The sequence below is a fragment of the Condylura cristata genome, unplaced genomic scaffold, assembly GCF_000260355.1.
Source record: "Condylura cristata isolate star-nosed mole 26May11 unplaced genomic scaffold, ConCri1.0 scaffold00007, whole genome shotgun sequence".
Taxonomy (NCBI): domain Eukaryota; kingdom Metazoa; phylum Chordata; class Mammalia; order Eulipotyphla; family Talpidae; genus Condylura; species Condylura cristata.
The window spans coordinates 56,249,276-56,264,920 of record NW_004567108.1 but is presented as its reverse complement, the minus strand read 5'-3'; the positions used below and the strand labels follow the sequence as shown (position 1 = coordinate 56,264,920).

The 15,645-nt window shown below is 36.4% G+C and overlaps 2 protein-coding genes across 5 annotated transcripts in view; one reads left to right on the top strand and one right to left on the bottom strand.

The window, feature by feature from the left end:
- The window catches only part of PPIP5K2 (diphosphoinositol pentakisphosphate kinase 2), a 69,536-nt gene extending 63,088 nt beyond the window's left edge, over window positions 1–6,448 (bottom strand). For all 3 annotated transcript variants that reach the window (XM_012721927.1, XM_012721928.1, XM_012721929.1), the window contains exon 1: window positions 6,238–6,448. The gene's annotated coding sequence lies outside the window, so the exon portion shown is untranslated. The remainder of the gene's footprint in view (window positions 1–6,237) is intronic.
- Window positions 6,449–6,589: 141 nt separating this feature from the next.
- The window catches only part of GIN1 (gypsy retrotransposon integrase 1), a 30,199-nt gene continuing 21,143 nt past the window's right edge, over window positions 6,590–15,645 (top strand). The window contains exon 1 of one of the 2 annotated variants that reach the window (XM_004678356.1): window positions 6,590–6,656. The gene's annotated coding sequence lies outside the window, so the exon portion shown is untranslated. The remainder of the gene's footprint in view (window positions 6,657–15,645) is intronic. The other variant, XM_012721726.1, reaches the window with a different exon arrangement.

Here is a 15,645-nt window from a genome sequence, read left to right as displayed (position 1 = left end):
AAAAAAAAAAAAAAAAAAAAAGCATGTGTTTTGTAGTCAAATATATTTTTAAATTTATCATTACATAACAAGCAACAGATGCTAGTTTCTCTAGGTCTCAGTTCCTTTATAAGTAAATAAGGAAATATCATTAATACTCTGTAGCACTGTGAAGATTGAGATAATAAAAGTGCTTGAAATATACTAAGCATTCATTGAAATTAATGTATTTACTTAATAAATACTCACCTACTACAGAAGGTGCTGTTTTAGGGTCTGACAATACAAAGTAAATATGGTTCATTTCCTGAAGCTTACAGTATAGGTGGGAAACAATCAAATATGTTCTAATGTAATTAGCACTCCAACAAAACTAAAAGAATATGTATGCAATTGCATAAAATGTCTCAATATTCATTTCAAAGTGCAAAAATGAGAGATTATATCAATGAATATATATATGTATGCTTATGTGTGTGTGTATGTATATATATGTGTGTGTGTGTAAAGTAGGGTTTTGTTAAAAAAAACTTTCTTCTGAAACAGGCATCTAACAAAAGCAGTCATTCTGTTTTACTGTTAAACCTAACATTAATTAATTAATTAATTTTAAAAATTTTATAATTTTAGTGTTTATGGTGAAAAGTATAGAATGCATAATATTAAAATTAAAAAATCAATAATCTCATGACCTAGTGGCAAACTTACTGGTTGTGGTTATGAGGTGTATAAGTATTGGGTTTGTATTTCCTACTATGTATTTTCCCTCTTATTTTTTGTACTTTACACATGAATATGTGTGAACAGAAAACTACTTTTGAAAAAATGCATGTATCCTCTATAATTTTTAAGAATACTGGTTAATAACTGATCTATTCCCTTCTTTTCACTTAGTTGAATTCTGCTTCAGTGTCAAAGCTGTTTGAAGTACATAGATAGAGATCTCACATTTGATTATGAATTTAGGTCTGAAACCGTGTTTCATTCATTTGGACAGAAACAAATCAACAAATAAATCTATGTTATGAAGACCTCTTTAATAAAGTGACATTTGAGCAAAAATCCAAATACATGAGGAAACTAGCCATGGGGTTAATGATAAAAGCATTCCAGGCAGGAATAAAGTAGAAAAGACTAAAAGCAGATACCTGTTTTGCATATTTCCATGTTCAAGGAAGTGTAAGGAAAGCCACTGTAGCTGGAGCAGAGCAAGCAAGTAAAGACAGAAGCAGAAAATTAAATAAACTAGCTAAGATACATATGGAAGACTGAGAAGACTTAGTAAGGATCTTTAATATTAAATGTGATTGCACTTCAGGGACAAGACATACATATTGACAACTCCCTTGAAGGACGTTTTTACAAAGCTAGGCCAAAGAATTGGGTCTTACAAAAGCATACAGTAAAAGAAGACTTTTTCCTTTGTCACTTCCTTTCAATATATAAGAGATACTTAACATTTGGCATAAAAGGACTAAATACACTAGTGGGTAAGAGCATGGGTCTGGAACCAAAATTACTTGGGTCTGACTCTTAACTCAGTAGCTGAGCAAGTTAGTTAAAATCCCAAGGCCTCAATGTCCTCATCCATAAATTGTGCCATCTCACAAGTCATAGTATGAAGTTACAAAGCCTCCTAATCCAGTGTCCAGGCCACACTACATAGCAATTAAATCAGAATGTGGGTGAGTAGGGCCTAAGTAATTTTATGACTTCCCAGGTAATTCAAAAAAGCAGACAAATCTGAGAAGCAGTGTGCTGCTCAAAAATAAGAATGAAAGAGAGAGATTGGGAGCAAAGTAGAACAATGGAAGCATATAAATATCACTACATATAACTATCACTATAACTATCACTCTGTGTATACTATACACAGACTATTACAGGAGACCTGATAGAAAATACACAAAACTGATAAAGCAGAATTTTTGTCTCCTGGTGCTTAGGACAGCTCGAATACCCAGTGAATATTTCTCCACAGACTTTTCTTAACAGTATTCAAGATTTCTTTGTTATCATTCATCTTGACCTTTGGTTACCCGGTACCTTTATTACTTAATTGCTTCAGTTAAATAGCTCTCCAAAATATGATAAGCCACAAGAGAATAGGCCTTTATTAAACATTATACCTAGTAGACACTTAATTTGTAAATACAAAGTCTCTCAACATCATAATGAACTGTAGTATGCCAAAAATTAGTTGGTTCAGCCTGTAAGGCCTGCCAATTGCCCTTGGAAACATTCTATCGTCAGTACAAATACAATTTTCTGTGCGTTTTGTAAAATGAAAAATGTTAGGAAGCGCACAGTTACAACTCTGTGATTTAACAATAATCCTGACAGAAACCCTCAGATTTGGGATATTTTAATTATTTTACAAGTATTTGAAGTACATACATATAGTCCATCATTTTTACTACAAAACAGACTTGAAGCAGAAATTCTCAGTAATCTGAAGTGATCACACAGTCAAGTAAGTTTTAAATGGGACTCAAACCCAAGTCTATTTAAACCAAGGTAGACTACCATGTTCTCGAAACAGCAAACTCAGTACTATATATCACAGCATTATAAGTATTTATTAAATTCTTGGAAAACTAAAACTATGGAATGAATCTGATTTTTATTCCTCCCCTCCAAATGTGGTACATGATGAAACCCTATGGACATTATAGAAGTTCCAGGACATTCATAATAGTATGCTAGTTCACTTGAAACCCTAAAAACTACACTAAATATAATTTAAAGCATCTAGTATTGCTACACTACTTAGCATTTTGATCAAAATAAAACTTTGGTCTTGAATTCCAACTAGTGTTTAGTCTTAAAGATAGGACATTACTTAAAAATTAGTAATGGATTATATCAGAATTATCTGAGGGACTACACTTTATTAGACTTGCCACAGTTTTCTGAAGCATCAATTCTAGTGGAGAATGTGGATTTTTTTCTTTTTTTTTTTTTTCTTTAAAGATTTATTTACTTATGAATACAGAGCTGGGGTACAGGCCAGAGGTGGAGGAGTGGTGAGAGGATTCACCAGAGACAGAGTGGGGAGTAGAACAAGCCAACTAACGAAGTACACTGCTAAGGGGAGCAGCAGGCTGATCAGGAGAGGTGTGCCGCACCATGTGGATCACCTCGGGGGAGGGGATCCAACTCATACAGAAGCGGCTTTAGCTTCTTAGTGCTGTGTTTTAACCCACTGTGCCACCAAGGAAGGTCCGAATGTGGATTTTTAACAAATGGGTATGTGTAGTCAGGATTAGAAATCACTTTAAAACTATCCAAAAGAGAAATTCTACTTAATCCTAGAATTTTAAAGTTGAAATTAGTGGTATGCTATTAGTGGTGTCACCATGGAATCACATAGAGGGCTTATTAAAATAATAAACAAAAATGTCTGAGGCTGGGAATAAACACATTGACTTTCTACAAGATCATATTGATGCTGCTGGTTTTTGAATTACATTTTAAGAACCATCTAGATTTCAATAAAATTGGGCTAGAAAGCATTCTGATAGTTACCAATTATGTGTTTAAACAAGTTATTGAAGTTCCCTGGCCATCTGTAAAGTAGGGTTATAAATTCCATACTGTTTAGATGATTAAATGACAACATAAACAGAAATAATTAGCATGTCCATAAGCACTCAGTAAATATTAGCACTATATTATATAGCTTGTTAGCTATTGTTATATTTAAGGCAGAGATTTCTGACCTAAATTTAGTTTGTTATAAGGCAAATACAAACAATTCAATTTAGAATGTACGTACTTACCTCCAATCTAATGAAATTATATAATATAAACTCCTCTTTACCACTGCTTCTGCTGGAGAACTCTTCTCTAGGGGTTTTACTACACTTGTGAGACTACCCTAACACCACTGCCTGGGATTAACAGGCATGCCTTTGCTAGTCTTGACAAAACTGTCTAAACACATAACACTCTGAATCATCCATTAGCCGCAGGTAATATTCAGAAACCACCACCAACTTGAATTTAAAGTCTTTTCCAGCCCTTCCAATAGGTTCCCTAAAGAGACCAGCTATTCACTAGTAAACCTGTGCTCCCCAAATCAGTAGAAACAGGAGCACCAGATCTGCAGAGAGCTAACCAATTAATCTGAAATTCTAGACCATTTTTCATAGAAACATTGTTATAAATCGTGCTTCCATTCTACTCAACTATTGCTTACAGCTACATAAGAGACTTTTAAACATTTCTAACATTTATACAAAGGGGGGAAAAAAAGGCATGCCAAGTTCCAAAGACCTTCACATTGATTTTTTTTTCCTTCTTCCAACAATACCTTTTTGCTGAGCCTCCTTTTTCTGCTACTTTTAGAACACTCTAGAAAGTTTCTATTTTTTTCTGCAATAATCAACCAGAAAGCCTTTAATAAATGCCTGCCTGACAGCTACCACTCCTATGCCCAGCTCCCAGGAACTCATTAGCACCTCTATGAGCCACAGCATTTGGGGATCTACTTATACAGTGATCTGTTTCCATTAGTGCTAGCCTATTTCTCAACATTTTATAAAGAAAAAAATTAGATTTTCAGAAATGTTAAAAGAACAGTTCACTATAAACACCCATATTTCAGTGTGAGACTCAACAAGTACTAATATCTTTACACACGTATACACATATAAATTTGTTGTCACCGTTAAGACATTTAATATCGAAATAATTTAGTAGCCACTTCCTTCCTACATAACCACAATACCATCTTCACTTAATAAAAATAGTTCCACAATACTACCTATATATAGTTCTGTGAGGACTTTTGGAGAACAAGGAACTCATTTTGATATTTCCAGTACTTAATTGGTGCGTAACACTTATTTGAGTAATCGATTAATGTCCTATCAATTGTTACTGTAGTTGCACAACCATCCCGCACGTCATATGAGTTTAGCATTTAAACAGCAAGCTTTGATTGTACAACCCCGAGCCTCTGCATACCAGTAAACTCACTTTAGACAAACCCGTGCTACAGTTAAGTATAATATTTTGGTTTCTGAACTCCCTAAATTTCCATCACAATACTGAAGCTCCATGTAAATAGATCCTATATCTGTCTTTCATCAGACACGGAAATAGGTACACCAAATATTTTTTAAATCAATGAATGTTTTCAGCCTCTGAAAATTCTAGAGAAGAAACTAGAACAATGAACCATAAACAGTGAGTCAACAGCGGTTAAAATTGTCAAGAATACAAATCCTGGAATGTGAACAAACACGTGTTCAAGCGTTTACTATTTACAAAAGTTTTCTAGGGCTAGCTAAGTACTCTCTCTGGGTCTTTCTTTCTACCTTTGTAAAAGGAGAGTAATAATCCGATTTGCCTCATGGAATTGTTGAAAGGAGCAAATTAGAAAATATGCAGACCATTTGGCACAACAAATAAGAACTCAGTTATAATGGTCGTTGTCGTTATTTTACCAGCCTGAAACAAAATCTTTAAATTTAAACGAAGAACTATCAATAACAAAAACAAAACCCTGTCTATCCACGTGTACAGTAAGGATGCTAGGTGCTAAAAAGTCAGCCATGCTTCCTACTTCCACTGCCAAGTCTTCCCACAAGCTAAACCGAGTATTACCAACAGGACTCCAAAGGTCGCAAACCAGGAAGTCAACGAGCACTTAGTGAATAAGATTCTATTGTCAGCAACCTCACCACCTCTTCCCTTAAAAGCGTGCGAGGTTCAACACTCTCCAGCCGAAAGACCTGCAGCCTCCGTCCTCACTCTGGAAAGCTGCACAACGCATGGGGATTTTTGTTCTATTGAAGGGGGGGAGGGGTGCGGGGGGGGGCTGCAGGCAGAGAGCAGCAGAGTGAGAAAAACTGAAAATGAAAAAAAAAAGAAAGAAAAAGAAAATAGCCATCTCTGTCCACAGCAGTCCCGAAACTCGAGGCTGACCCACTTTAGTGGGGCGAGACCGCAGTCTGAAGTACCAGGTCTATTTTAGCTGAGCTAATATCTCTGTTATTTCCAACCCTAGAAATGAAAGAGAGGCAACGGTGGAGACGGAGGGAGAGAAACGAATACGCGCAAGCACCCTGGGACTGTACTGTCATTCCTCCATGTCCACGCAGCCCTTCACTCTGGCACATGTCCCCTATGGGAGCCCGTGCCTGGGCTCTGTAGAGTGTAGCAGAGACAAAGCAACTGCCCAGCTGTGGTCGCCAATTCGGGTGACGAGGTTCTGTCTATCAGTTTCTCCTGCGGTCTCAGAGCCCTCACCTGCCACGGCTGCGAGTGTCACGCGAGTTGCTGTGAACAGCCAAACCCATTTAGGTTTCGATTTGCCTTTTAATCCTGGGGAAGGGGTGAAGTGTTAGTCGAATGACTCCAGCTGCTGCATGGACTTGAGGCTTCCGTCCTCAGTGTAGCAGAAGGACCACATAGAGATACTGCAAGGCACTACTACATAGCAAGAATCTTGGGTCACGCCTCTTCCCCTCCTGCTTTGGTCTCACACACAAACCACACCGGGCAGAAGGATTTCCGGCAAGAGTCAAGCGATCCGCCGAAATTTTTCCCGACGGAAGCTCCACAAGGCCCCATGAGCACTTTAGTCTCGAGTAGTTCCGTTTCCGGCAGCACCAGATAAGTCGCGAGAGGAAGCTAAAATCCTGTCGCTTGCCTTTAGGACCACTTCGGTGAGTGGTCGTTCCAGTGTGCTTTGTCGTTCCTAAAGACTTTTTAATGAAGGCATGACCCGACAATAATTTCAAAATCATTTGCGGAAGGGCTTAATTGACTCGGTGGAGATTGCGCAGGCGCTCTGGGAGCGGGAGGGCCTTGCTTGGGCGTTGCGACGTCCCGCGCCAGCTGGCGGAAAAGAGGCGAATTCCGTTGTCCGGCCTAGGAAGGTGCCTATTCTGTGTAACAGTTTTCCTCAATGGTCGTTTTCCTGGTTCTGCTGTGTCTAGAACTTGCCCTTACGCTTAAGAATTGGTTAATAAGCCGCCAAAACACTCTGCAAATGGTTTTCTGAGAGTTACTAGTTGCGTCCGAGACTGAGCAAATTCGGAAGTTGAGTGCGGCGTTTACTTGACAAAAAATAATTCTCTCCCTTCCTTTGACATAGTCGTGTTTTAATTTGAAATATTACCTATACCCCAATTAAAATATGTGGAGCTGAAGGGAGGCGCTTGTCGCCTGTTTGTAAAGGAAAACGACCCTCGTGATCTGAGTTTTCATTACTGAGCGTTTCTGAAGCAAGGCAGAAAAATATATTTCAAAGTGGGAGATCGATCACATACCACTGGTGGCTTCAGATTATTTTTAGGGCGATTAAGACACACTTGTTAAAGGAATCTGTTCGCTGAATTGAAGCTGTTTGTAGAAAAAATCTGGTGTCATTAGACTTCCCAGCCTGGAGGTTACATAAAGTTGTTCAATTTTTTTTTTTCAGAGATTAAAGCAGTTCTGAAGTAAAATTAGTCACCCTGAGTGAACACTTTACTGAAATAGTACAGATTTTAAGTTGGAACACATGCTTGTTAGAACCTTTAAGCGTTTTCGATGTTGAAATTGGAAGCTTTGATGGATTTTAAGAAAGGAAAAGCCGTCCTCTACCCATGAAGTTTCTTTCTGATGATTAGCAGGAGAAAAGTGTGGTGGGGAGAAATACTGGGTGAGGCCAGAAGCAGGCATAGGGCAGGGGGTTGGGTGAAAGAATTCACCAGAGACAGTGGAGGCCAGAAAAGGTGGATTTATGGAAATCCACTGCTAAGAGTAGCAGTAGTGAGACCAGAGATGTCTCATCTAGAGTGGGGATTTGATGCTCGCACACTGTTCCTGGGCTAACTTGGGGCACCAGTTTGCACTCGTTATCTGCTAGCTAGGATGTCTGGTCACAGCCATTGGCCTTTGACACAGAAACATGTGCTGGCCTCAGCTTCTGCATTCCTGGAGTGGGTTAGTTTTTCTGGTCATGGTGGTCTGACTGACAGCTTTGTTCCCAAGGCAACCTTATCAAGTTCCTATCAGTTCAAGCCTCTCACACCTGCCAGCTGTCAAGAGGAGGGGGGCTTGGTTTGTAACCTATTGTCCCGGGCCCTAGAGCCTATTTAATAATATCTCCCCTACTGGGAATCCATATAGAGACAGACAAGAGGGGGTGCAAAGAAAAAGGTGGGTGCTTGGGTGAGTTTTGTATGCCATCTTGAGCCAAGGAATAACATAGGGACCTGGAGAGGTCAGTCTGGAAGAGGTCACAGGATAACAAGAAAAGTTGAGCAGATGCTTGGTAAGTAGATATTTGCCAAGGCATACAGATAGGTCACACAAATTTATTCCTGGTAGTAACTCATTATGCAAAAGCCGCCTCCTCCTCATTTAAATTATTTTAGGTAGTTAAGAGAAAGGCCAGTTTTGTCTTGAACCTGCAAGTTCTTGATTGCCTTCAACTCAATCCCTTTGAAACCTTGGGGAGGTCTTTTCTGAATACCTTCACAGTTAAGTCCTAACTTTATTTACAGTGATATTTAATTGCATTACTTTATTGCACACAAAATAAAATTATTAAAGGAATTAAGTAATAACTATTTACACAGGTAATTATTAATTTTATTTGATGTTGTACAAGAGACTGAGTGAAAAAATAAGTGTAACCAAACATGACCCTGACATTTCTCTTGCAGAATTAGAAATTGTAATTACACACCTTCACTACATTTCTTATCCCTATATATTTTAATATACAAGTGATTGTTTTAAGAAAAATCCTAGAACATATAAGTAGTGTCAAAGAAGGTTATTATTATCTTAATTTTTATGTCAACTGCTTTAATTCTCCTTTAACAATATGTGGAAATAGGAAAATGATGGTTTATGGGAACCAAATGGTGAATATATATTGAAAAGCAAAAGGCAACTGGTCTTTAAATTATTCCTGTATGTAAGTACTAATTACCAGGAAACTTAACCAGCAACTTAAAAGATTGTTCTGTGTGAACTGATTTTTTTTTCTTGTTTGTCCTTGTCTGGTCTTTATTGCAGAAGTAGAAGTTTGTGTACACCACTAGACTACAGACTCATTATGAAGCATACAGCTCTTGAGTCTTCAGGGTTTTGTTGTCAGCATTGAAGTATTGTATATAAACATTGTTATAAAATATTCATCTCCATTAATGAAAGGGAGATTGTAATATTTTTCTCCTTTTAAAGGTTTTGAGGACAAAAAGGGTTCTCTGTTTCTCCGAGCAGCTTGATATAGATTATAATAATAGTTTGAGAATAATTTCATATTGCTTTACAATTTGCAAAGGACTTTTCAGATCCATGACCTGAATGATCCTCATAATTGTGAAAAAAGGAGGCAGAACTATTATGTTCTTTTCCCACATTATTACCTAGGTGTAATATACTGTCATACTAGAATTCCGAGTGCAAGAAACCTTATCAGACACACCCTACATCTAAGGCCATATGTAAGCAAGGGAGGAATGTTTTCAGTCATTAACCTTTGAAAGTTGTATTCCTTTTTTTTTTTTTAAGATTTATTTATTTATTCATACAAAATTGGGGTACAGGCCAGAGATGCGGAAGGTGATAGGATTCACCAGGAACAGAGTGGGGAGCAGAACAGGCAGATCAACAAAGTACACTGCTGAGGGGAGCAGCGGGCGGGTCAGGAGAGGTCTGGCTCGCCACGTGGTCTCCTCCGGGGCAGGCGGCAGGCGGGGATCGAACTCATGCGGAAGTGGCTTCAGATTCTCAGTGCTGTGCTTTAACCCGCTGCGCCACCAGGGAGGGCCACCTTGCATAACTTGTATAGTCCCTCTGAACCTTCATGTTCATATAAAATGGCTATAAGACATCTACATCACACAGGATATTATGAGGTTAATCACAGTAAGTGCTCCTTGTGTGTGTGTGCACATGTGTGTAATTATATTTTAAACTTCTGCCATTATATGTTTTAAATAAAAAATTGATAATATCGCTATAGTCTTGGCTGTTCAGTTGTCATGTAAATGTTAGCATATTGTATGTAGCCTTTTATGTCTGCCTTTCACTTAGCTTGACTTTGAGAATCACCCATATTGTTAGGTATATTCACTTTGGTCTTTATTAGTGAGAGTAGTGTTCCACTGTAAATCTACCACAATTTATTTTACCCATTTATCAGCTGATGAACATTTATATTATAATGGGCTTACGCTGTTAGAAAGCTTCTAGAAACATTCACATACACGTTTTTGTGGGCACATGTACTTTTCTATTGGTTAAAATCTTTTCAGACTATTTGATGCCATTTTGTATTCTGACTAGCAAAACTTTGTGTCCTTGATAACATTTAGTATTGTTTAGTTTTGTTATTTGTTGTTTTGTTTTCTTTTGGCCATTTTGATTGTATGTGGTGGTATCTTACCATTTCAGTTTGCATTTTTCATTTTCTAAGGATGTAGAGCATCTTTTTATGATTATATGCCAACAATGTCTTCTTTGATTTCAAATCTTGCCCATTTTTTTTTTTCTTTTGGACCTGCGGTCTTTCTGATGCAAAAAGATTTATTAGCTTACTTGACTAAGAGTTCAAAAGTGCAGGATTAGTTTGAAAAACAGCTGGCTCCAAGTATTCAAATAATGTCATCATTGTTTCTCTTATCATTGCCCTTCTTTTCCCTGTCTGTGCTTAATTTTCAAGAGGGAATTTTGTGGTGTGTCCAAAAGGAACACTGTTCACTCTTGCCTCATACTGTCCATAGAGATTGCAATAGTGTCTCTCCTCATCCCTGGGCAAAGTCCTGAGGTAGGCTCTGAATAGATCTTCCTGAATGCCATGTGTCCTGTATCCACCACCCTTGATACTTCTCATTACATATTTTTGGGACAAACTCAGAGTAACAGTTCTTCCTGCATGTTTATCATTTCTTCTCTCCATTGATATCTACTTGCTATAAACTGCTTCCTGTCTGACCATGAGGTGGTCATCTCAGTGGTCTAGCTAGATGAGTTTAGCTAGATGAGTCCAGCTTCCCTTAAGGAACCAAAAATCTTAATTTCCAATAAAGTCTTTCAGAAGTTTATTTTTTTAATCCTTTCTCCCTCCCCTATTCCTCCAGACCTGAGAAATACCACTTTATATGTTTGAGTCTGCTGGATTTTATAAGCATTTTGCCTTGTTGAATTATGTGCTGTATATATAAAAGTTCATTCTGACTTGCTTCCCAACACATGATTCCCTTAACTTCCTTCCATTTTGCAATCCGTGACAACATCTTATCTTTCCTAATGGTTGAATAGTATTCTAGTGTGGATTTACCATATCTTAATCCTCTCCCAGTGTGCACTGTGCCTACTTTTAAAGTAGGATTTCTTTTTTCTCATTGAGTTTTAAAGATTCTTTATAAATTCTGGACAGCAAATGTTTTCTCCCATTTCTGATTTCCCTATTTTTCAGTAGAATTTTTAAAAGAGTAAAGGTTTATTTTTCTTCTTTTGTGTGAGTGGTGTTTTTGTTTGCTATCTAGGAACTCATTGCTGAACCTAAATTCACAAAGACTTCTTATGCTTTTTCTAGAGGTCCTGTGTGTGTAAGTTGTACATTTAGTGTTTATACAAATGGTGCAAGGTATGAGTGTTGTTTTTTTCATATGGAAATATGGATATTTAGTTGTTTCATTATCATTTGCTGTAGATATCTTTACTCGGTGCAATTACCTTGGCACCTTTTCAAAATCAGTTTGCCATTTCTTTGTGGCTCTTATTTCAGACATTGTTGTGTTACATAGATCAGTGGTCAACACTTTGCTAATAACAAAGTCTTAAATACTGTAACATTAAAGGAAGCCTTGAAACATTGAAATTCTTCAATGTTCTTGTTTTTCAAACTGTTTTTTTTTTTTTAAGATTTATTTATTTTTTCATACAGAACTGGGGTACAGGCCAGAGATGTGGAAGGTGAGAAGATTCACCAGAGACAGAGTGGGGAGCAGAACAGGCAGACTGAGGAAGCACACTGCTGAGGAGAGCAGCTGGCGGTCAGGAGGGGTCTGCCATGCCATGTGGATCACCTCCGGGGCAGGCAGGGATAGAACTCATGCAGAAATGGCTTAAGCTTCTTAGTGCTGTGCTTTAACTCACTTTGCCACCAGGGAGGGCTCCAAACTATTTTTTTTTAATTATTATAAGTACTTTGGCTTTCATATCAACTTTAGTACCAGCTTGTGACTCTATTAAAGAACTAAAAGAGTTTCTGATTGCATTGTATTGATTCTGTACATAAATTTGTGAAGACTTGGTATCATATTGAACTTACCCAGCTTTTCTAATGATGGTGGAAGTTACTTTTGCTGTAATATCTAAAATCTATACAGAAATCTCTATGGGGATTTTTCAATGTTATTTCTGAAGAATTTACTTCTGTTATTGGGTGTTATGATTTACCAATGAATTTGAATCTCAGTCATTGGAAATCTTTTTTTCTTAACTGGAAAGTGAGATGAATTATAATCACTAGGTTTCCTTTCAGTGTTACATGAATGCATTATTTATTCAAGGTCTATTTTTTTATGTGTGATTTAGTATATTGAATTTTTCAAAAATCTTTGTATTTTCTTTTTGAAAATTCATTATATTGTTACTACCCTTTTTTTTTAGTATATCTTTGTGAAAAATGCCAAGCAATACAATGAGATAGCCTGGACCTCCTGTTATTCATATTGTTCTTTCACATTAGGAAGGTTTTGTTCATTAACTTTTTAGAAATTGCAAATACCTATCACTTAGAGTGATGTATATAGAAATTATTAAAATTAATTTTACCAAGAGAAAAGGAAATAGGAAACCTTATTGTTTTGCATAATTATCTCTTGCTTGTTTTATTTAGGAAGTGCTTAGATAAGGGATTGACCTGATAGATACTTTGTGTTCTACACTTTAAAAAATTTAGTATTAACATTGTCACCTGCCATATCTCTACAGTTCCAACTAAAAGACAGCCAAAATCTTTTAGTTTGTATCTCTGAGGGGCCAACGACTTACAAATATTAGTGTTATTTATCTACTTTCAACCTTTCCTCAACGTCCAACAATCTCATTTAATCTAATCTGTTTAGTTGTTAAATGCTCCATAGTGAATTCATAGAGCTGTTTGGAATGGTTTAATTTTTTAAAGGAAATACAGCTATCTATACTCAACATCTGTCATATCTCACATAGACTACTAACTCAAGGTAGTTCATACTTTCAATGTTGGTCACACTACAGTTCTTTTTATTTCTGCAAAAACTGGCTTTATGGATGTTGCTGTATAGTAAAGCAAATGTTACATGAAAATCAGTGTGGAAATTAGTTAGGACAGCAGTCTCCAATCTGTTTCCAAGATTTTAGAAATTGTTCACTGCATAATAGTTACATGCATGCCATTAGTGAGTAATTGTGTTATTCAAGAATAAAATAAAAAATAGTTCTGTGTACTCGTATTTATAGTGGCTACTAAGTTATCTTGGTACTTAAAGATATAGTAAGTTGCTTGAGTATAACTATCTTTTCATAAATTTATTTTATTTGAAATAACATTGGTTTATTGTTTGTATTTTGGAAGTATAGGATTCCCCTTCTCACATATTGCCACCACAGTGCACCCACCACCAAAGCACCCACAGTCTATCTACCTCCTGCACATAATTACTTAATAAGCTAAATTTGTCTTTCTTACAAGCCGCTCAATATGGATACCATACTTCCAGCTGACTAGGATGAGATGTTTCTAGGTTTTCTTTTAGATGCTTTAGAATATTGATGGCCCCAAGAAGTCATTAAGGAAAAGTGATGATTTTTGTCTCATGCATAGTATATTAAAATTTTGCATTACAACTGAAATGAAAAAAATGCACAAAATGAAGAATGATGTGAAAAAAATAAAAATTTGCAGATACAGATCATTATGACTTAATTTAAACTGAGCAATTCCCATAAACTTGGAAGAGCTTGTGTGGCCTAGAGATGAAAATAGGACATAAGGAAAAATGATTTTTTGCTTGTTTGTTGGTTTGATTTTTTTTTCTTTTTTTTTTATTAAAAAGTTTATTTTTACATCATTTTGCACATTTTTTTTTTTCATCTCAATTGTAATCCCCACGGGTTTCCCATCTGTTGGTTTGATTTTTTTACAAATTGAAGATTATGACAGGAAGACAGGTAGACCAATGTTATGCCCTATTTGAAGACATACAAACTTTACTGTATTGAAACTAATGAAAGGTAGAAGTTGGCTTAGAATCCTTTTGCAGAGAAAAAAGCTGTAGTGCGGATGAATTGAAAGTAAAGGCATCATGGGATTTATGTGGCAGATTAGCAGCATGTGGTTGAGGGCAGAACCAGATTTAGAGCAACATGGAATTGGAAAATAGAAGTGGCTAAAAGTCAGGTATTCAGTATACTTACAGTACAACATTTTGATGCCTGTACTGTTTCTCATTGAGGATTATGATTATAAAGCATGTGATCGTTTTTTGTACATATAATTTGATAGTCATATACGCATGTCACTGGGATATAAAATTAAAATTATAATTGCCAAGTTTTCAGTGTCAGGGTATGTTTAGCTATAGAAAAAGTTGTGTTTTCCAAAGTAACTGTAGCATTTTTTACTTCAGCATTGTTTGAGAAATCCAGTTGTTAACAGTCCTTAAAATATCTACTCGTCTTTCCTTTTGATTTTAACCTTGTTAATGTATAGTTGTAAATCATCTTGGCTTAATTTGTATTTCCCAAGGACTAATGATGATCAGCACATTTTGTCTTTTTAACCACTTAGCTATTCCTTTATCAATTGCCATAGACAAGATATTCCCTTCCTTTTTACAGGTCCTCCCCACCCCCACTTCTTTTTGATTTGTAAAATTCTTTCTGTATGCTAGGTATGAAGTCCTTTGTTAGACATACATTTTCTTCAAGGCCATGAGCTAACGCATCTTTTTATGAACAGTTATTGGTGTTGGTGAAGAGTAATTGTTCTCATATTTTTTCTTTTATGGATAGTGTCTTTGCATCCTTTAAAAGAAATCCTTACTTATTCCAAGGTTTTGAAATCTTTTCCTATGTTTACTTTCAAAACTTTTATAGTTTACTTTTACATTTAGATAAATGATTTATTTGGGTTAATTTTGTAGGAGACTTAGACAACTGAGTAGGGATTCTTTTATTTTCCTATGCTGATATCCATTTATTCCAGATTCACTTTTAGAAAAAAAAAAATCTCTTCCTTTTTTGCAGATTACTTGTTTAAGCTTGCCTCTAATTGTGGACTCCCTATTCTCTCTCACTGACTTCTTTGCCATTCTTATGGCAATACTTAGTGGTCTTGTTCATCTTAGTTTTAGAGAAAGTCTGGAAAATTGGACCTACTTTTTTGAGATGGCTGAGTATTTGATTTGGGTGTATAGCCATCCATTATAAAATTTAAAAATCATATATTGAAAACAAATTAAACTTGGAACAACCTTAATTGCTTTATAATCTTTGTTTTATAATCATTTATTTTAGGTTGTGATAGGACATGATTAGCTTTGCAGACCATTTGATTTTAAAATGGGCTCCCCTTTACCAGGCGAGAAAATAACAAAAATAATGAACAACCATATACCAGAGACATTTTGTGGGGGTGGAGTGGGGAATGGGATCAAAAACGGG